The 22090-nt window shown below is 43.4% G+C and overlaps 1 protein-coding gene across 1 annotated transcript in view; it reads right to left on the bottom strand.

The window, feature by feature from the left end:
• bcas3 (BCAS3 microtubule associated cell migration factor) overlaps positions 1-22090 on the bottom strand; it is a 223165-nt gene that overhangs the window by 61377 nt on the left and 139698 nt on the right. The window lies entirely within an intron of this gene.

Genomic DNA, 22090 nt, shown 5'->3' with positions numbered 1-22090 from the left:
CTCTCTTGTACTCTCTCTTGTACTCTCTCTTGTACCCTCTCTTGTACTCTCTCTTGTACTCTCTCTTATACTCTCTCTTGTACTCTCTTGTACTCTCTCTTGTACTCTCTCTTGTACTCTCTCTCTTGCAGTACTCTCTTGTACTCTCTCTTGTACTCTCTCTTATACTCTCTCTTGTACTCTCTTGTACTCTCTCTTGTACTCTCTCTTGTACTCTCTCTTGTACTCTCTTGTACTCTCTTGTACTCTCTCTTGTACTCTCTCTTGTACTCTCTCTTGTACCCTCTCTTGTACTCTCTCTTGTACTCTCTCTTGTACTCTCTCTCTCTTGCAGTACTCTCTTGTACTCTCTCTTGTACTCTCTCTTATACTCTCTCTTGTACTCTCTTGTACTCTCTCTTGTACTCTCTCTTGTACTCTCTCTTGTACTCTCTCTTGTACTCTCTCTTGTACTCTCTCTTGTACTCTCTCTTGTACCCTCTCTTGTACTCTCTCTTGTACTCTCTCTTATACTCTCTCTTGTACTCTCTTGTACTCTCTCTTGTACTCTCTCTTGTACTCTCTCTCTTGCAGTACTCTCTTGTACTCTCTCTTGTACTCTCTCTTATACTCTCTCTTGTACTCTCTTGTACTCTCTCTTGTACTCTCTCTTGTACTCTCTCTTGTACTCTCTTGTACTCTCTCTTGTACTCTCTCTTGTACTCTCTCTTGTACCCTCTCTTGTACCCTCTCTTGTACTCTCTCTTGTACTCTCTCTTGTACCCTCTCTTGTACCCTCTCTTGTACTCTCTCTCTCGTACTCTCTTGTACTCTCTCTTGTACTCTCTCTTGTACTCTCTCTTGTACTCTCTCTTGTACTCTCTCTTGTACTCTCTTGTACTCTCTTGTACTCTCTCTCTTGCAGTACTCTCTTGTACTCTCTCTTGTACTCTCTCTTGTACCCTCTCTTGTACTCTCTCTTGTACTCTCTCTTGTACTCTCTCTTGTACTCTCTCTTGTACTCTCTTGTACTCTCTCTTGTACTCTCTCTTGTACTCTCTTGTACTCTCTCTCTTGCAGTACTCTCTTGTACTCTCTCTTGTACTCTCTCTTGTACTCTCTCTTGTACCCTCTCTTGTACTCTCTCTTGTACTCTCTCTTGTACTCTCTCTTGTACTCTCTCTTGTACTCTCTTGTACTCTCTCTTGTACTCTCTCTTGTACTCTCTTGTACTCTCTCTCTTGCAGTACTCTCTTGTACTCTCTCTTGTACTCTCTCTTGTACTCTCTCTTGTACTCTCTCTTGTACTCTCTCTTGTACTCTCTCTCTTGCAGTACTCTCTTGTACTCTCTTGTACTCTCTCTTGTACTCTCTTGTACTCTCTCTTGCAGTACTCTCTCTTGCAGTACTCTCTTGTACTCTCTTGCAGTACTCTCTTGTACTCTCTTGCAGTACTCTCTTGTACTCTCTTGCAGTACTCTCTTGTACTCCCTCTTGTACTCCCTCTTGTACTCTCTTATACTCTCTTGTACCCTCTTGCAGTACTCTCTTGTACTCTCTCTCTTGTACTCTCTTGTACTCTCTCTTGCAGTACTCTCTTGTACTCTCCCTCTTGTACTCTCTCTCTCTTGTACTCTCTTGTACTCTCTTGTACTCTCTTGTACTCTCTCTTGTACTCTCTTGTACTCTCTCTTGTACTCTCTTGTACTCTCTCTTGCAGTACTCTCTCTTGCAGTACTCTCTTGTACTCTCTTGCAGTACTCTCTTGTACTCTCTTGCAGTACTCTCTTGTACTCTCTTGCAGTACTCTCTTGTACTCCCTCTTGTACTCCCTCTTGTACTCTCTTATACTCTCTTGTACCCTCTTGCAGTACTCTCTTGTACTCTCTCTCTTGTACTCTCTTGTACTCTCTCTTGCAGTACTCTCTTGTACTCTCCCTCTTGTACTCTCTCTCTCTTGTACTCTCTTGTACTCTCTCTCTAGTACTCTCTCTCTCTTGTACTCTCTCTCTCTTGTACTCTCTCTAGTACTCTCTTGTACTTGTACTCCTCTGGTCTTGTGTACACAGGACAGTGCAGGTGGAAGCCGGAGCTGCTTTGGTTATCAGCGTTCGTCCAGTGTAAATAGAGACGCCAACAGACGAGGACGGATTTGACTATCAGAGACACAAGACGTTTGACAAGTCCACACTCGCCTCCCCAGTGAGCCGGCTCTACACACCACACTGCAGTACTTTGTGTTCTCCTCGCATGTGTACTTATATCTGTGTACTTATATCTGTGTACTCCCTCAGGGTCCGGTCAGTTCATAGTGGTCTTATTTACTCAATTACAAAAAGACATGGAAAAACTTGCATCCTGGGGCCTCCTCTCCACAGATCTGACTTGTACCTGTCTGGTCTTATGTAGACCCGTGTTTTAGACTGATCTTTGTAACTTTTCTAGAGGTTAGTGCACGACTTATTGGTGCAGATGGACAAAATGGCGTCTTTACAAAAGTGGATTAAAGATTAAACTCAAAAATGAATCAGTCCAAATAAAACTTCAATGAGAAAGAAACGACTAGAACAAGATTAAAAGCTCCGAAAAGTCCAGTTTGCAGAATCGCTCTGGTTTGAACCTGAGCGCGGCCGAGTCGGACCTGTCCAGATCCAGTCCGTGGCCATAATTACACGTCGGATTATGAGTCCGGTCTTTTTCTTCGCAAACACGACTTTGAATAATTGGCCAGACGGTCAGAACCTGCTCCACATGATAAAACTGTTCAAACCATCAGCTCGTCCAACACAAACGTTTGGATCTAAAGGGACTCGGCGCTCTCCACCTCTCTGAACCATCATCATAAAATACTTCCCAGAGGAGGAAGACTAACAAAGCTTTGAGGAGGAGAAGAAAGAGGAGAGGAAGAGGGAAAGAGGAGAGGAAGAGAGAAGCAGAGAGAGAGAGAGAGAGAGAGAGGGCCCGGGATCCCCTCTGGAGCCAGAACAAACAAATGAAAAGACCTTGTAACGCGGCAGTGAAAATAACCACGGCCAGATTTACACGATGGGGCCGGGGAGCGAGGGAGGAGGAGGAGGAGGAGGAGGAGGAGGAGGAGGTGAGGGAGGGAACATCTGCAAAAGAAGAGCAGGACTTCCTCTCAGGTTCGGAGGTTTAGTCTGAGCTCTGGAGACAGGACACGGTGTGAGAATGACTTCCTGCTCGTATTTATTTTATTTATTTTTAAATCAGACGTATTGTGCTTGTGTCTCTATGGTTCTCATCTCTGACACCTGTGGCTGAGGAGGATCCATATTTGGAATTATGATCGAGAGTATCATAGCAACCAAAGAGCCAATCAGGAGCGAGGCTGTTGACGGTAATGCTACTTCCAGCCCACACTGCTGGTTTGGCGAGAAGGGGCGCTTAGCAACGCTGTCAATCAAACCTGTTGCTAACGCTAACAGGAGTGACCTCGGGGAAAGACGGCGCCTGATTTGTCTGTTATTAATGTTAAAAAAAAAACAAAAAAAAAAACAACAAACCTCAAAATAACTAAAAACAAAACAAAACAAAACCCTCCAAATAACAAAAAAAATTAGAAAATAAACAAAAAACACCTCAAAAAAAAAAGTATAATAACTAAATAAAAAACTCAAAATATAAAAAAAAACAAAAAACAAAACAAACCTCAACATAACTAAAAACAAACAAAAAAAACTCCAAATAACAAAAAAGAAAATAAACAAACAAAAAAACTCAAAATAACAAAAAATCTATAAAAACTAAATAACAAAAAAAAACTCAAAATATAAAAAACAAAAAACAAAACAACCCTCAAAATAACTAAAAAAAAAAAAAAAAAAAAAATCCTGTATAACAAAAAAAAAGGGAATTAAACTTTAAACCTAAACTTTAAAATAAAAAATAAAAAATAAAAAAATAAAAAAAAATAAAAAACTCAAAAAACTGAACCTGAACAGGATCATGTAGAGGGTTGATATGAACATTTAAGACCAAAATGAGTCTGACAGACGCAGAGACAGAGAGAGGACACAGTTTATCAATAGAAAGTGAATTGGAGCCAAAGTCGATGGAGCCAGGACTGCGCACATGATCACGTCCTGTTTAGAACGCGGCGGCTAGCGGGTTAGCTCTGTCCGTTTGTACCAAAATGACTACACAATACTGTCAAATCACTAAGAGCATGTCACAGTGGGCGTGTCACAGGGGGCGTGTCACAGTGGGCGTGTCACAGTGGGCGTGTCACAGTGGAGGTTAAACGGGGGTAGACTGACAAAATGGCGTCTTGAAAATAGTGGATTAAAGATTAAACTCAAACAAGAATCAGTCAAAAAAAAAAAACTTCAGACGGAAAATGAGAAGAAACGATGATTAATGATGTAAAAATGACATCATGGGTTTGGTTAAAAGAGAAAATCAAAGACTTTGGAGAGAAAAGATTCAGAATATTAGAGCTGGAATCAACTAAAGACTGAAGGGAAAGAAAGAGAAAGAGAGAAAGGAAGAGAGAGGGGAAGAAAGGAAGGGGGAGGGAGAGAGAGAAAAGGGGGAGAATGACTAGAATGGTGAGGGAAACAGGGAGAGGAAGAGAGATGATCCACAAATAAACAAGAGACAAACCGACAAAACACTCAGACAAAGAGAAAGACAGAACGGGGGAGAGAAATAGAGAAAGAGAGGGTGACAGAGAGTGAGAGAGAGAGAGGAGAGAAAGACAAAGGGGAGGAGAAAGAGTGAGAAGGAGAGAGGGGGAAACAAAGAGAAACTGTAGAGGAGAGAGAGAAAAGAGAGGGACAGAGAGAGAAGAGGAGAGAGGGAGAGACGGAGAGGAAGAGAGAGGGAGACGAAGAGAGGGGAAGCGAAAGAGAAAACGGGGAGAGTGAGAAGAAGAGAGGGGGAAACAGAGAGAAAGAGAAGAGAGAAAAGACAGAGAAACAGAGAGTGAGAGGAGAGAAAGGAAAACAGAGAAAGAGAAAGGGGGGAGAAAAAGTGAGAAGGAGAGAGGGGGAAACAAAGGGAAGTAGTAGAGAAGAGAGGTGAAATACAGGGACAGAGAGAAGAGAAAGAAAAGAGGAGAGAGGGAGAGACGCAGAGGAAGAGAGAGTGAGATGAAGAGAGGGGAAGTGAAAGAGAAAAGGGGGAGAAAGGGTGAGAAGAGGAGAGAGAGGGAAACAGAGAAAGAGTAGAGAAGAGAGAAAAAAGACAGAGAGAAACAGAGAGAAAGAGAGAGAGAGAATTTGACAGAGAGAAAGAGGAAGAGAGAGAGGAAGAGAAAGGGAAGGGGCGTGGAAAGCAAGATGGAGAGAGGGGGCAACAGAGAAAAAGAACAGAGGAGAGAGAAAAGAGAGGGACAGAGAGAGAAGAGGAGAGAGGGAGAGACAGAGAGGGAGGGAGACAAAGAGAGGGGAAGCGAAAGAGAAAACGGGGAGAAAGAGTGAGAAGAAGAGAGAGAGGGAAACAGAGAAAGAGTAGAGAAGAGAGAGAAAAGACAGAGAGAAACAGAAAGGGGAGAGAAAGAGAGAGAGAGAGAGAAAGGGAAGGGGCGTAGAAAGCAAGATGGAGAGAGGGGGCAACAGAGAAAAAGAGCGGAGGAGAGAGAAAAGAGAGGGACAGAGAGACAAACAAAGGAAAGAGAGAGAGACAGAGTACAGGAGAAGGAGAGGAGACAGAGAGAGAGAGAGGGAGACTCGATCCACATATAAACATGCAAGAGACGACAGGCTGAATAAATGAACAGAGAGAGAAAAGGAGAGAGAGAGTCATGTGGCGTATTATTATAATCACATTAATAATGTGGGGAAACAGCATGACTTTAATAGTGTTTTACAACTGTCACAATCAAATCAAACTTAACACAATTTCAACGTTTTGATCGACTTCAGTCTCCGTTTCCATCGACCTCGACCTGATCTGGCTCCAGACTCGGATCGTCTCAAATAATAATCTTAATGTGGAATCATTCACATGTTACACAAGTATTTTCTCTGTGTCCCCGTGTTTGTCTCCGGACGCAGAAATTACACTTTTTGTTTAATTTTTACGTTAAAGTCTGGATTGTTTTGTTTCTTCAGGTTAAAGCTCATGAGGTGTGCGCCGGGCCAAGTTTACATCGAATTATAACGTGTTTTACTGTTAAATAATCAGGAAGTGTGTGTTAGCATGACGGTAAAACTCCGCTGTGGTCTGTGAGAGCGGTGAAAAGAGCTTACAAACTCATCCTGGTGAGTCATTAGGATGTTCTGAGTGCATAAGGTCAGAGAGGAGTCACTTTGGACGACTGCAAACTGTTTAAAATGTATTTTCTGGACAATAAGTGTCACTTTTTTCATAGTATTTCCAAGGTTGCGACTTATATTTAAATCAGGGGCGTCAAAAACATTTACACCGAGGGCCACATCAGCAAAATGGCTCCCGTCAAAAGAGCCAGAAGTAAAAAAAAAAGAAAAAAGTAACTACTCTTTAAACTTAATGTCTGTGTAACTGCGTATCTCCTGATAAAACGACATTTTAAGACCATCAGACCTTTAAATTTACCCTGTTGAGGGCCACATAAAATGACGTGGAGGGCCACATTTGGTCCACGGGCCTTGAGTTTGACACGCGTGATGTAAATTATTTAAAGTATATAATTTCACGTGTTGGTTAATGTCACGCTGACGACTGCGAGCGGACACTTTAGAGTTGGATAATGTTGTAATTTAGTGATTTGGAGTGAGCTTGTTTTTTCTGATTAACTGTTAATATCTTACGTTAACAAACCAGACTATAAACACGACTTATATATGTTTTTTCTTCATTATTAAGCTCTTTTTTTTGTTTTTTTTGGGCTAGTGCGACTTATACTCCAGAAAATACGGTAGTTTTGTTTTTAACGCAGTAAAAAATCAGGTACAGCGGCTTCAAAGACATGTTTTTCTTGCTTTTAATAGGAGAAAACGAATCGAATTGAAGAGTTATTTGGTTCCGTTTCTCCGTCTTTCTCTCGTTTTCTCCGCTGTAGCTCGTACGCTCCAAGCCACGCTCCCCCTCTCCTTCCTCTCTTCCCTCTCTTCCCTCTCTCTTAATACCAAAAATCAACTTTCCTCCATTTCCTTTCTCTCTCACTGTTTCACAAATCGAGTAAAACGCTGGTGATAGCATTTAGCGCTCACTAGCATTCGGTTAATAGAAGCTAAAAATTGTCCCGGCGGTTTTTTGAGCGAGGACCAAGAAACACATATCTGGCGTGTGTATTTTGTTAGCTTTAAAAGGCCTAAAGTACCGGGGAAGGCTAATTTTCAGCGTAAACAGCAGTGTGGTTTGCAGAGCTACGGAGTTTATTTTTATTGACTCAAAGCCTGTGTAACTACATGGGCCCCGCTAACGTCGCTAACCGCTAACACCGCTCGGACAGCAAACAGAGTCCGGCTAATGCACAATGCGTAATCCCCAGCACTTCAATGCTTTTAAAATCACATCTGCAGCGTTCCCCGTGTCTGGAGATCACAACTCGGAGGGTTAAATGGGGGAAAAGCAGGGAATTATTTTGTTTTTTTTGTCGGAATAAAAGAAAGTAGGCTACGTACGGAACGCTGCGAGAGGGAATTTTAACACAGCTACAATGGCAGTACGTTAGCAAGCGCTGTACACGTTTTTATTTTATTTATTTTATTATTTTGGAAATGATTTTGCCCGTCTATTTTCTGAATTCAGGATGAGGAAAAATTAAGACCGTTGCCGTAGCGATTAACTATTTATTACGACAAAATATTGCGTTTTTCAAATGGGTAAAAGTCCCTCTGGAAACGGAAAAAAACCTGGAATGGATTATATAACGCAAAAGCACCGCGGCGTTAAAACTTATCGGTCGGCATGGAAACAGGTCCAGTTACAGGTCAGATCTGCGGAGAGGCGACCCCGCTCAGAGTAAGAATGTATGTTTTTTTCAAAGGTGTTTTTCTGCAGTAAAACAAAAAAATAAATAAAATAAAAACAGCTGTAATGGAATAAATTCAATATGGAAACGTTTAACACCAAAGCCATAACATCGCCATGGAGACAAGCCAGCAGAAAAATGACGAAGTGGATCTTTAAAATTCATTATTATAGTGTGTCCTTAAAATTTTTTTATAAAAAAACAGCCAAAATTATTAAAATGATGATGTGTGAACTGGGTGATATTAGAATTATGTGGTTGAGCAATATAGGGATTATTCAGGTCAAAATATAATTGTTAAAAAAAAATATATAAATAAAAAATAGTAACTGACAGAGTAAAAAAAAAAAAAAAAAAAAATCAAATTAAATTTATACTGCAAAATTGGCAACTTAAACTTATGTAATTTCCCCCATGTATTTGCACAAAATGTCTGGAGGTCAAAATACGTCCGCTGTCTGCTTCTAATTCCAAAGCGTTTTACCGTTCGACAATCAGGAAGTGCCCGTTAGCATGCTAGACGTCATTAGCTTTACCGTCGAAACTCCGCTCTGGTCTCCGGGAGCGGTGAAACGTGCTTATAAACTCATCACGGTGAGTCATTAGGATGTTCTCAATGCAAAACGTGAGCGAGGAGTGAATTTTGGACGACTGCAAACTGTTTGAAATCAACCAGTTTTGTTGTGTTTTTGGGTGTTTTTTTTTCAGAAAAAGGCAGCTCCGGCGCCTTTAATGTGGCGGTGGAGCGGCGGTGGAGCGGGGCCGGGCTGAGGGGCACGCAGTTCAGAGCGCTGCCAGTATTCCCAGTGCGTGGTACAAACAGCAGGAGTTGTTTTAGCTGGAGGAAGTCACCATTCATAAAAAAGTCCAAATTACCAGCGCTCCTTCCCCTTCTCTGAGACGTGTATCGCAACTGCAGATCTGTGCCTTTAGGTCCCCGGGAGAAGGAGGGAGACGGAGGGAGAGAAAGAGGGAGAGAGGCAGGAGGGGAGAGGAGGAGAGAGAGCGGCTCCTCCCTCTTTCGCTGCATTTGCAAACCTGGCCTTACAGCGCCACACGTAGGTCACAGGAGGAACTAGAGAAGCCAAAGCAACGTCAGATTTTGAGCAGATTTTAACTAATTTCAATTCACTTTTAAAGCCACAGTCTGGAACTTTTTCGCTAAAAATTATACTCAAATGAAAGTGTGTTTTATTTTTTTATTTTTTATGTGTTTATTGCTTTGAAAAACATTTAAAATAACATGTCCTTACAGTGAGCGGGCTTACATCTCCACAGACCTGACTCTTATTTGGTCAGTTTGTTTTCATGGAAATGCTGTGCCTTTGGCTTTAATAATATTCCTCAGTGCGGCTTTATTAGGGTGACCGGAGTCTCAAAATTCCAAACTGGGACACAGCAGAGATGGGATGGATGGTGTAAATAAAATAGTAAATTAGGATTTTAATCTGAAGGATTTTTACATTTGAGTTTGTGGATTTTAGACGAACAAATGACAAATATGTCCTTGGCCAAAAATAACAAAAACTGGTTCAGTCCTGGTTTAGTCCTGGTTTAGTCCTGGTTTAGTCCTGGTTTAGTCCTGGTTTAGTCCTGGTTCAGTCCTGGTTTAGACCTGGTTTAGTCCTGGTTTAGTCCTGTTTTAGTCCTGGTTCAGTCCTGGTTTAGTCCTGGTTCAGTCCTGGTTCAGTCCTGGTTCAGTCCTGGTTCAGTCCTGTTTTAGTCCTGGTTCAGTCCTGGTTTAGTCCTGGTTTAGTCCTGGTTTAGTCCTGGTTTAGTCCTGGTTTAGACCTGGTTTAGTCCTGGTTTAGACCTGGATTAGTCCTGGTTCAGTCCTGGTTTAGTCCTGGTTCAGTCCTGGTTTAGTCCTGGTTTAGTCCTGGTTTAGTCCTGGTTTAGTCCTGGTTTAGTCCTGGTTTAGTCCTGGTTTAGTCCTGGTTCAGTCCTGGATTAGCCCTGGTTTAGTCCTGGTTTAGTCCTGGTTTAGACCTGGTTCAGTCCTGGTTTAGACCTGGTTTAGTCCTGGTTTAGTCCTGGTTTAGTCCTGGTTTAGTCCTGGTTTAGTCCTGGTTTAGTCCTGATTGGTCAAACATAATGACACCTGGGACATTTCTTGTCTTAAACTGGGACAAATCTGGGACAGGACACAAGCCTCAAACCTGGGACTGTCCTGAGTCAATGAGGACGTCTGCTCATTCTAGACATAATGTGTCCCCATGGAGAATGTCCCGAAGTGTGGCTTTAACTTCCTATTACCACGGAACTGTCACTTTAAGAACTAAACCGACGTGTTTTATTAATGAGACAAAGTGTGAAATCAACATTTACAGCTTCTAAACATGTGACTGTTGTGACGCTTAACTCAGAGATGTGTTTGGAATGATTCAGGAACGTTTGAGTAATCCTGCATTCTCCTGCACTTGGGAATTCTTTGGGAAATTTCACATCCAGGTCATATAGTGTTAAAAAAACAAACATGTGTAGGCGTTTTACACTCGTTTGTTTACTTGAATCCTGCTTGTTCCTGTTGTATCTCTACGGACGATCGCGCACATCTGCTCGTAACCACGTTTTAAAGTCACAGACGGGTTGCCAGGTCGGAATAATATCTCCCGTACGGGCAGAAATATGGAATTCTCAGGGAATTTTCCGGCAAACATCGCGATCTGATTCACAATTTCTGCTTTAGTATTAGGATTCTGTTCAAAGTTGCAGAGTAGGACTTGATGGAGACACACAGGGAGGGCATCTGACACACGGGGGACATATAATAATACGCCGTAGAATGTAACACCTCCCCTTTAAGGCACAGACGGGCTGCCATGTTGGAATATTCTCCCTCGTCTGCGCACACAAACCACGTGTGCTCTCAGGCCTGGTTTAGACCCTTTGACATTAAGAGTGTGTTCATATGTTTACTACGGCTTCAAAGGGACGCCACACACACACGCACGCACACACACACCCCCGCACACACACACACACACACACACACCCACAGGCACGCACACACACACACACACACCGTACCTCGTCTGTGTTTAAATATGTTTAAGAATGTTTAACGGCGGCGGGAGTGAAGTCGGAGGCGGGTCAGAGGAGGAGGGACCCGCACTGTAAATATGAGTCACACACTACACACACTACACACACACTACACACACACCAGGGTCACTCAGGCCACCAGGTACTACACTACTACTACTACTAGAAATATTACACTACTACTGCTACTACTGCAAGAAATATCACTACTATTACAAACAGTAACAACAACAAAAATAACGACTGCTACAGCTACAACAACTACAAGGACTACTAATACTACTACTGCAAGCACTACTACTTCTGCATGTACTACTACTACTACAGGCACTACTACTACATCTGCAAGAAGAAATATTACAGTACTACTTCGATAACAAGAAGAAATATTACTACTATTACCAACAGTAACAACAACAAAAATAACAACGACTTGCTACTGCTACTACAAGGACTACTACTTCTGCATGTACTACTACTACTACTACTACTACTACTACTACTACTACTACTACTACTACTACTACTACTACTACTACTACTGGAAGAATTATTACAGTATGGCTAATATTATTTTGAAGTACCGTTATTCTCGCTTCCGTACAATTATTATCCAATACTACACACATTACTTGAGTACTACTTTCCACAAATACTTTTCACTCTTCCTTAAGTAATTCCTCAGACCACTACTTTGTACTTCTACTTTCCACCGCTCTGCTCTCAGCGTGTCCCTCCGTGTGACCCGTAGTTTGGTGTTTTTGTCCGTGGCTCGCTGACAGACGCGGCGAGCTCGGGGAGGACCGTTCCCGATTACACTTCAAACACAAATAAGCAAAAACTGTGCGCGCTATTAGCACACGGGAAGTCCTCTCTTTATCAACATGTGAATTAACTGCTTCCTGTACACACCTTGTTTTTTCGGGGCTCGTCGCAGTTCGTCTGAAGCGGTGCCAGACTCAAACAGAACCGCCGCGGACCACCAGGGCGGGGGCAGTGAGTCATGCCCCCGGTGATGATGTCCAGGGACGACGAGAGCGCGATAAACTGATGAAATGTACACAGTCTGAGAGGGGAGGAGGTAAAGAGGAGGGAGGAGGGGAGGCTGTTACAGGAGGAGGGAGGAGGTGTGTGAGGCTGTTACAGGAGGAGGGAGGAGGGGCTGTTACAGGAGGAGGGAGGAGGTGTGTGAGGCTGTTACAAGAGGAGGGAGGAGGTGAGGCTGTTACAAGAGGAGGGAGGAGGTGAGGCTGTTACAGGAGGAGGGAGGAGGGGAGGCTGTTACAAGAGGAGGAAGGAGGGGCTGTTACAAGAGGAGGGAGGAGGTGCGGCTGTTACAGGAGGAGGGAGGAGGGGCTGTTACAGGAGGAGGGAGGAGGGGCTGTTACAAGAGGAGGAGGTGAGGCTGTTACAAGAGGAGGGAGGAGGTGAGGCTGTTACAAGGGGAGGGAGTAGGGGCTGTTACAAGAGGAGGGGAGGGGCTGTTACAAGAGGAGGGAGGAGGTTGTGAGGCTGTTACAAGAGGAAGGAGGTGAGGCTGTTACAGGAGGAGGGAGGTGAGGCTGTTACAGGAGGAGAGAGGTGAGGCTGTTACAGGAGGAGAGAGGTGAGGCTGTTACAGGAGGAGAGAGGTGAGGCTGTTACAGGAGAGGAGGGACGAGGTGTGTGTTGCTGTTACAAGAGGAGGGAGGAGGAGGTGTGTGTGGCTGTTACAAGAGGAGGTGTGTGAGGCTGTTACAGGAGGAGGAAGGAGGGGCTGTTACAAGAGGAGGGAGGAGGTGCGGCTGTTACAGGAGGAGGGAGGAGGGGCTGTTACAGGAGGAGGGAGGAGGGGCTGTTACAAGAGGAGGAGGTGAGGCTGTTACAAGAGGAGGGAGGAGGTGCGGCTGTTACAGGAGGAGGGAGGAGGGGCTGTTACAAGAGGAGGAGGTGAGGCTGTTACAAGAGGAGGGAGGAGGTGCGGCTGTTACAGGAGGAGGGAGGAGGGGCTGTTACAGGAGGAGGGAGGAGGGGCTGTTACAAGAGGAGGGAGGAGGCGAGGCTGTTACAAGAGGAGGGAGGAGGTGCGGCTGTTACAAGAGGAGGGGAGGGGCTGTTACAAGAGGAGGGAGGAGGTGAGGCTGTTACAAGGGGAGGGAGTAGGGGCTGTTACAAGAGGAGGGAGGAGGTTGTGAGGCTGTTACAAGAGGAGGGAGGTGAGGCTGTTACAGGAGGAGGGAGGTGAGGCTGTTACAGGAGGAGAGAGGTGAGGCTGTTACAGGAGGAGGGAGGAGGGGCTGTTACAGGAGAGGAGGGACGAGGTGTGTGTTGCTGTTACAAGAGGAGGGAGGAGGAGGTGTGTGTGGCTGTTACAAGAGGAGGTGTGTGAGGCTGTTACAGGAGAGGAGGGAGGATACTGAAGCTTTGGTAACACTTGTAAATATTCCAGAGACTTGTTGGGAAATGTAAAGTGTCTGGAAAGTCACAGCTGTGAAAGAAACGGAGCAGCAGGATTTAAACAGTTTTGTGTGTGGAAATAGACGATATATAAAAGTATTTCAATCGACGGAGCAGAACTTCAGATCAGACCTATTCTGCAAAGTTGGGTTTCCGAGCTTTTAACCATCAAAGTTTTGTTTGGAGTGATTCATGTCTGAATAATCTTATTTTCAAGATGTCATTTTGCTGATCTACCATATTTTAGACCATAAGTCGCACCAGCCAAAAAATGTATAATAATGAAGAAAAAAACATAAGTCGCACTGGACTATAAGTCGCATCTTTGCCGGAAATTTATTTTACGAAATCTGAGACCAATAACAGACATTTTCTCTTTAAAGTCAAGTTATAATAATAAAAAATAAAATAGAGAACAACAGTATCTATTAACAGTATTATTTTTGGGAGATTCAGCAAAAACAGAGATAAAATTGGACAGGAAGTAGTGACGCTAACAGGAAGTAGTGACGCTAACAGGAAGTAGTGACGCTAACAGGAAGTAGTGACGCTAACAGGAAGTAGTGACCAAGAACAGACATTTTCTCTTTAAAGTCAAGTTCTCATAATAATAATAAAATGTGGAAGAACAGGCTGAATATCAGTCCATCACGCTAACGCTAACGTCACACACATTTATATTTATTCAGCGACATGAAGCACAGACAGAACTAAACACGTGTCTGGTTTGTTAACGTACGATATTATATAACAGTTAATCAGAGATGCTACGCTAACGTCACATATGCGGCTTGTCCACAAACACCAGAGACACGAGAGTTGTTTTCACAGATGTTTACTGTGGTCTTCCTTCCTCATCACACTTCACCCCGTAAAAACGACACATCAAATATAACATACGCTCTGGCTCGTATCACATAAACGCACAAAACTGCACATGAACGCACAGAAAATATACACAACACTTTGGCCCGTAAACAAACCGGTGAACTGAAACTTTATATTTGACGTTTCAGTTGTTTCTTCAATAGTGCTCTGTCGCGTCAGACTTAGCGTTGGCGTAAAAAGGCTGAACCATAAAACAGGAAGTAGTTTTCGTGACCTTTAACTGGACTTATGATTAGAAACACAACTGAAACCGGACGTTTACATACACTATATAAAAAGACGCTGTTTTTCTCACTGTCTGACATGAAATGGGACTAAACTTTTCCTGTTTCAAGTCAAATTATTGGGCCGATATTCCTGCCAACTACTGTGAGAAAGAAGGATGTATCCAAAACATTTAAAGTCATAATGTTTACAGGCAATGGTGCAAATAAAAAAAAAAAAATCATGAAAGAAAGTCATGAAAAAAAATACTCTCTCATTATTCTGGCATTTAGCAAATAGAAATAATTGTGTAAATCCTGATTGACCTAAAACAGGAAAGGTTTGGTCTGATTTCATGTCACACAATGAGGAAAAAAAACAAACAAAACAAAACATATGTGTCTTTTTATATAGTGTATGTAAACGTCTGGGTTGAACTGTACAGGACAACTTTATTTTTTATTTACCTAATGTTTAAACTGTCAAATATGCTCTCTGCGTTTGGAATTTTGGAAACTTCATGTTTGGAATTCCCAGTGTTGTTGACATAGGTAGAGGGATTGTTCTCCAACTGTATTTTTGTACTTTTTTTCTCTACTTTTTTCCACTTCACTGATGTAAAACTGCCCATCGCACTCACAACAACAAAACAAACTGGACAGAGGGGTTCAAACTGCTAACGTGTCTTTTTACAGACGTATTTAAGTTCATTTTCAAGCCTCACTTCAGATATTTACGTCCGCGAACTGCATTCTCGATCGCAAAATCACTTAAAACCCACACCACCTTTGTATGAACCATGGCTCCTTGTTTCACAGAAGCTCAAACAGACTTTTTCTGATTCCCACATCCTGGTCCCACATTAAACAAATTGATGTGTTTTAGATTATAATGATCCAGACTCTAAACCCTGTTCTCTGTATAAAGCTGTAAAATACCATATATACAGAGAGTGAATGTAAAAACCACATTACACTGGCCTGAGACGCAACCCCGGTGACCTACGTCCACTCTGGGACACGAGAACAAAAACAACACGACGACAGCAGCTGGACATCCACAACGACCAGAGAAAGTGGAAGGAAAAACGTCAGAAACCAAGAAGATTCCAACTTAAAGCTCCATGACGGAACATTTCTGGTGGAGGGTAGGCCGCTTGCTCGTCTCCATGGTGACTATATCGCTGAACACAAAAACAAAAACAACACTGGACGCTCACGACGTCCAGAGGAGTCCAAAAGGGTCCAAAGTCCAGAGAAAGTGGAAGAAAAATGTCTGAAACCAAGACTCAGCCAATGTAAAGCTCCATGACGGAACTTTTCTGGTGGAGGGTAAGCCACCTGCTCGTCTCCATGGTGATTATGCTGCTGAAAACACAAACAAAAACACCACGAATACAGCAGGCGGACGTCCACGATGACCAGAGGAGTCCAAAAGAGTCCAAAGTCCAACGAAATGGAAGAAAAACATCAGAAACCGAGAAGCATCCAACTTAAAACTTCATGACGGAACATTTCTGGTGGAGGGTAAGCCGCATGCTCGTCTCCATGGTGACTACATCGCTGAGCACAAGAACAAAAACAACACTGGACACTCACAAAGTCCAACAAAGTCCGAAGGAAAAAACGTCAAACAATGTCACGAATCATCCAACTTAAAGCTTCATGATGGAACTTTTGTGGTACTTGTCTCCGTGGTGATTATATTGCTAAACACAAGAATAAAAATAACACGACTAGAGTGGCTGGACATCCACAACATCCAGAGAAGTCCAAAACAATCCGACGAAAGTGGAAGAAAATGTCAAGAATCATCCTACGGAAAGCTTCAAGACGGAACTTTTCAGGTGGAGGGTAAGCCGCCTGCTCGTCTCCGTGGTGATTATATCGCTTTACCTAGAATGTTCCACGAGGCATTAACCACGGACTCAAACAGGCCCATTTACAGATCAGATCCGCGGAGAGGTGTTTCCTTCTCAAAGCAACAATACGTGTTTTTGAAGTTACTTTTGTGCGAGAAAAAAACCTGATGGAAAAAATGCAGGAGATACAGATTAATGCTGTACTGTGGAACATTCCAGGCAAAGTAATACTCTGTTAAGATGACGACGATGTGCCAAAAATGTTACGTTAGTTGTGTTTTGTTCCATTCACACATGTTTGAGTCACTTTATTATCAGTCTGTCACATCTCCAAACCTCAAAACGCTCCGTTCCACCTTGTGATGTCATCAAGTGGTAGTTTTCAAGTTAACACGTCCTTTTTTTTTTTTTTTTTTTACCTTTAATTCAGTAGAAATCGACAATCCCGGCGCTGAAATTATATCCAAACGATTCCAGAGAAGTTGCGTGCGAGTTTAAAAACAACTTCCTGTATTACCACTCGATGACATCACGAGGTGGAGCGGAGCGTTTTCAGTGCGAATGAAACAAAAACACGACTCCGGGTCTGTTTGTGACGAGGAAACGCCGTTATAACGCAGATCAGAAAACAGCGCTTTAAATAAACTGACACTACCGAAGCCCGGAGGGGTCAGAAACGACACTTTTCCCGTAAATAACCCTGTAACCGAAATAGCTGTGCTCAGATTTGAAACGGTGACAAAGCGAGAACACATTTGCGCTTTTTTATTTTTAGCCCGGGCAGCTTCAGACCAGAGGATGTGTACTTTCCTCCAGTTCCTTCCCCCAAATCAGCGCTCTCTCTCTCTCTCTCCCCCCTCACGCCTCCGCCCGCTGCCCTGTTGTGGCTAAACCGTCCCCCGCCGCCGAGTGCCAGTCGACAGGGGAAAAAAAAAAACGCCCGAAATTCACACCCTCGCCCCGGACGAACCAAACAAACAGGAGGAAGAGGCGGACAAAAGCAGAACGCGGCAGAGACGAGCCCGTATCCGCAGAAAAGAGGAGGGAGACGGCTAAATTTAAAGCGGAGGGGGGCGGCGTGGCGTGACGGGAGCGGGGTGACGCGACCTCGGGCCAAACGCGCTCTGAATGTTGGGGCTGGGAATGGGACGGCGGGACAAACGTGTGGGAATCGTTTTGATTATTAACCGGTCAAGACAATCTACACGTTATGCGACGTTCACGGCTCTTTGGAACGATTCTTTAACCTGTGCGGCTGGAATCGGATCTCGTTCCAACGGGCGAACACGCTCCGCTACGTCTGAGCTTTGATCGTTTCTCTGTGATAAGTTTGTAGATAAACTTTAGCTTTTGACCACAGACTGTTTATATAAATGGACAGAGCTAACGTGCTAACGTGCTAGCCGCCGCGGCCCAAACAGGAAGTGATCACGGGCGCGCTTCCGGCTTGTTCTTCGTTGTTTTAAATAAAGTTTTCCAAACCTGATCACCAGTGCTGAGGCGTGACATCACTCAGTAGATTGTAGGACAGGACAGATTTTATTCTTTTTTTTTTTTCTTCTTTGTTTCTTTGTTTTGTTCTTTCTTTGTTTTTTTGTGTTTAGTTTTTTTTTGTGAAAAGGAGTTTTCCGGAAAACTCACTTAAATTTGCCAAAACAATCTAAACTCGAGCTGTAATGTTTTCACACGAGCACTTAACGCTACAACCTGGATTTTGAGTGGTTCATATGAGGAGGTCAAAGGTCACCCAAACACACGCCGTTCTCCTGACCTTCAGTTTCACTTCATACATGTAACCGTCAGGTCGGCGCTGGGACGTGTTAACTCCACGGACATGTTCACGGACTCTCACACAGACACACACACACACCCCCCACACACACTCACACACACACACACACCCCCCCCCACACCCCCCCCCCCACACACACACACACACACTCACACGCATGTTTCATATTAACGCCTCAGATACAAACCGTGTGAAAATCTGACTTCAATTTCCTCAGAGCAAAACGCTGCTCATGACAAGACACAGTTTTCTCTGGAGACTGAAGCAAATGTGTCGGGTTTTTATTCTGTTTGTAACTTTAAAGAGCGAACGACAGGTGAGAGGAAAACACACACAGTTAACACTAATGTGTTAAAGAGGAGGTGTTTTACCTCTGTGGGGTATTAAAGAGGAGGTATTTACTTCTATGGGGTATTAAAGAGGAGGTATTTACTTCTGTGGGGTATTAAAGAGGAGGTATTTACTTCTATGGGGTATTAAAGAGGAGGTATTTACTTCTATGGGGTATTAAAGAGGAGGTATTTACTTCTGTGGGGTATTAAAGAGGAGGTATTTACTTCTACGGGGTATTAAAGAGGAGGTATTTACTTCTATGTTGTATTAAAGAGGAGGTATTTACTTTTATGTTGTATTAAAAAGGAGGCATTTACTCCTCTGGGGTATTAAAGAGGAGGTATTTACTTCTATGTTGTATTAAAGAGGAGGTATTTTACTTCTGTGGGGTATTAAAGAGGAGGTATTTACTTCTGTGGGCTATTAAAGAGGAGGTATTTACTTCTATGGGGCATTAAAGAGGAGGTATTTACTTCTACGGGGTATTAAAGAGGAGGTATTTACTTCTATGTTGTATTAAAGAGGAGGTATTTACTTTTATGTTGTATTAAAAAGGAGGCATTTACTCCTCTGGGGTATTAAAGAGGAGGTATTTACTTCTATGTTGTATTAAAGAGGAGGTATTTACTTCTGTGGGCTATTAAAGAGGAGGTATTTACTTCTATGGGGCATTAAAGAGGAGGTATTTACTTCTCTGGGGTATTACAGAGGAGGTATTTACTTCTATGTTGTATTAAAGAGGAGGTATTTACTTCTGTGGGGTATTAAAGAGGAGGTATTTACTTCTGTGGGCTATTAAAGAGGAGGCATTTACTCCTCTGGGGTATTAAAGAGGAGGTATTTACTTCTATGTTGTATTAAAGAGGAGGTATTTACTTCTGTGGGGTATTAAAGAGGAGGTATTTACTTCTACGGGGTATTAAAGAGGAGGTATTTACTTCTACGGGGTATTAAAGAGGAGGTATTTACTTTTATGTTGTATTAAAAAGGAGGCATTTACTCCTCTGGGGTATTAAAGAGGAGGTATTTACTTCTATGTTGTATTAAAGAGGAGGTATTTACTTTTATGTTGTATTAAAAAGGAGGCATTTACTCCTCTGGGGTATTAAAGAGGAGGTATTTACTTCTGTGGGGTATTAAAGAGGAGGTATTTACTTCTGTGGGGTATTAAAGAGGAGGTATTTACTTCTGTGGGGTATTAAAGAGGAGGTATTTACTTCTGTGGGGTATTAAAGAGGAGGTATTTACTTCTGTGGGGTATTAAAGAGGAGGTATTTACTTCTACGGGGTATTAAAGAGGAGGTATTTACTTTTATGTTGTATTAAAAAGGAGGCATTTACTCCTCTGGGGTATTAAAGAGGAGGTATTTACTTCTATGTTGTATTAAAGAGGAGGTATTTACTTTTATGTTGTATTAAAAAGGAGGCATTTACTCCTCTGGGGTATTAAAGAGGAGGTATTTACTTCTGTGGGGTATTAAAGAGGAGGTATTTACTTCTGTGGGGTATTAAAGAGGAGGTATTTACTTCTATGGGGTATTAAAGAGGAGGTGTTTTACCTCTGTGGGGCATTAAAGAGGAGGTATTTACTTCTGTGGGGTATTAAAGAGGAGGTATTTACTTCTGTGGGGCATTAAAGAGGAGGTATTTTACTTCTGTGGGGCATTAAAGAGGAGGTATTTTACTTCTGTGGGGTATTAAAGAGGAGGTATTTTACTTCTGTGGGGTATTAAAGAGGAGGTATTTACTTCTATGGGGTATTAACTGTAGCACATCACATATTTACATCCCCGTGTTTCCTTTCCCGGTGCTAAAGCTAACTTGGGCTAAACCTGCGACTTTAACGTCCACTTTACGACAGTAGTTACTTCCTGTTTCTGTTGATTTAGCCACTGCTGCCCTTCCGCGCGCAACCGTACACGTTTACCTAGAAATCTCGCCATTGTCTTGAAAACAAATGACCAAAAGTAACTCAATAAACGACAAGATAATTCGTCTTCTTGGCTCGGAGCGCTCAGAGTTTTGAATGAGGACTAATCGTTGACAGGTGGACTTAATGCCCCCTTTGAAACAAAAGTGTGATTTACGAGCGCGATCTCTGGACCTTAGCTTTCAACGCCGCTACTACAGAACCGTCTGCCCTCGCCGTCTTTCCCAGGCAGGCATAGTGTCTCCCCTCGCCCTCCTCCTCTTCATCGCCCCCCCTCACCCTCCTCTCCATCGCACCTCATCAGTTTGGGCCAGTCACTTTCACCTCGCGGGGGCTTTGAAGTCTCCGTGCCCGGTCCAAAAGGGAGACGTGCTTCCAATGTCGGAGGGCTTATTTTTCACAGTTTATACCCAGGAATGTGAGTGCGTTTTAGGGGAGGACGGAGGGAGGACGGAGGGAGGACGGAGGGAGGACGGAGGGAGGACGGAGGGAGGGTAAGGGGGGACACGGAGGTTACAGAGAGGTCGGGGTCTAGACCGAAGAGAGAGAGACGTGAAGAGGTAGTGTCTTTATTTTATGACTGTTAGAGAGAGTGAGACGAGCAAGAGAAACTACGATGTACCTGCAAGTACAGGACTGGTTTAGTCCTGGTTTAGTCCTGGTTTAATCCTGGTTTAATCCTGGTTTAGTCCTGGTTTAGTCCTGGTTTAGTCCTGGTTTAGTCCTGGTTTAGTCCTGGTTTAGTCCTGATTTAGTCCTGGTTTAGTCCTGGTTTAGTCCTGGTTTAGTCCTGGTTTAGTCCTGTTCTAGTCCTGGTTTAGTCCTGTTCTAGTCCTGGTTTAGTCCTGGTTTCGTCCTGGTTTAGTCCTGTTCTAGTCCTGTTCTAGTCCTGGTTTAGTCCTGGTTTAGTCCTGCTATAGTACTTGTTTTATTCCTGGTTTAGTTCTGGTTTAGTCCTATTTGAGTCCAGGTTTAGTCCTGGTTTAATCCTTGTTTATTCCAGTTCAAGTCCTGGTTTAGTTCTATTCTAGTCCTGTTCTAGGCCCATTTTAGGCCTGGTTCAGTCCAGGTTTAGTTCTATTTTAGTCCTTTTTTAGTCCAGTTCTGGTATAGCCCTTGTCTACTCATGTTCAAGTCCTGATTTTTCTCTGCTCTAGCCCTGTTCCAGTCCAGGTTTAGGCCAGGTTTAAGTCTGGTCTAGTCCAGGTCTAGTCCAGGTCTAGTCCGGTCCCAGTCCTGGTGCATTGTGGGTAATGCCTTTAGTTCCCTGTAGTCCAGTTCATTGAACAGTTAAACTCTTGGCCTCAGACTGGACCTCATCCGTCAAACTGCAGGTTCCTGGAAAGCAGTGAGTCAGTGATATTTGACCCGGGTAACACCTTTTGGGTCACGCGCTGACGCTGACCCCCGGGGGAAGGTCCGTGCCAATCGGGGACACGCAAACTGGCACTGGACGTGTTTGACAAATGGACAAAACAAGACGGTGTCCGAGAGGTCAAAGGGTAAAGAGAGAGAGCGCTCTGTAGACACACGCCCACACGGGGACGGAACACGGACACACAACTTCTCTTTAGTCATTTGGATTTACAACTTTATTTTAGTCAAAAAAAAGGGAAATGAATATTAAAAGACGACGGAGCTCATTGGTTGTTTGTCATTTTGAACAAAATCAAACTTCCCTCACCTCAGATTTACAGTTTAGTG

This window comes from Periophthalmus magnuspinnatus, chromosome 13, assembly GCF_009829125.3.
Source record: "Periophthalmus magnuspinnatus isolate fPerMag1 chromosome 13, fPerMag1.2.pri, whole genome shotgun sequence".
Lineage (NCBI taxonomy): Eukaryota > Metazoa > Chordata > Actinopteri > Gobiiformes > Gobiidae > Periophthalmus > Periophthalmus magnuspinnatus.
This window is presented reverse-complemented; position numbering and strand designations above follow the sequence as displayed.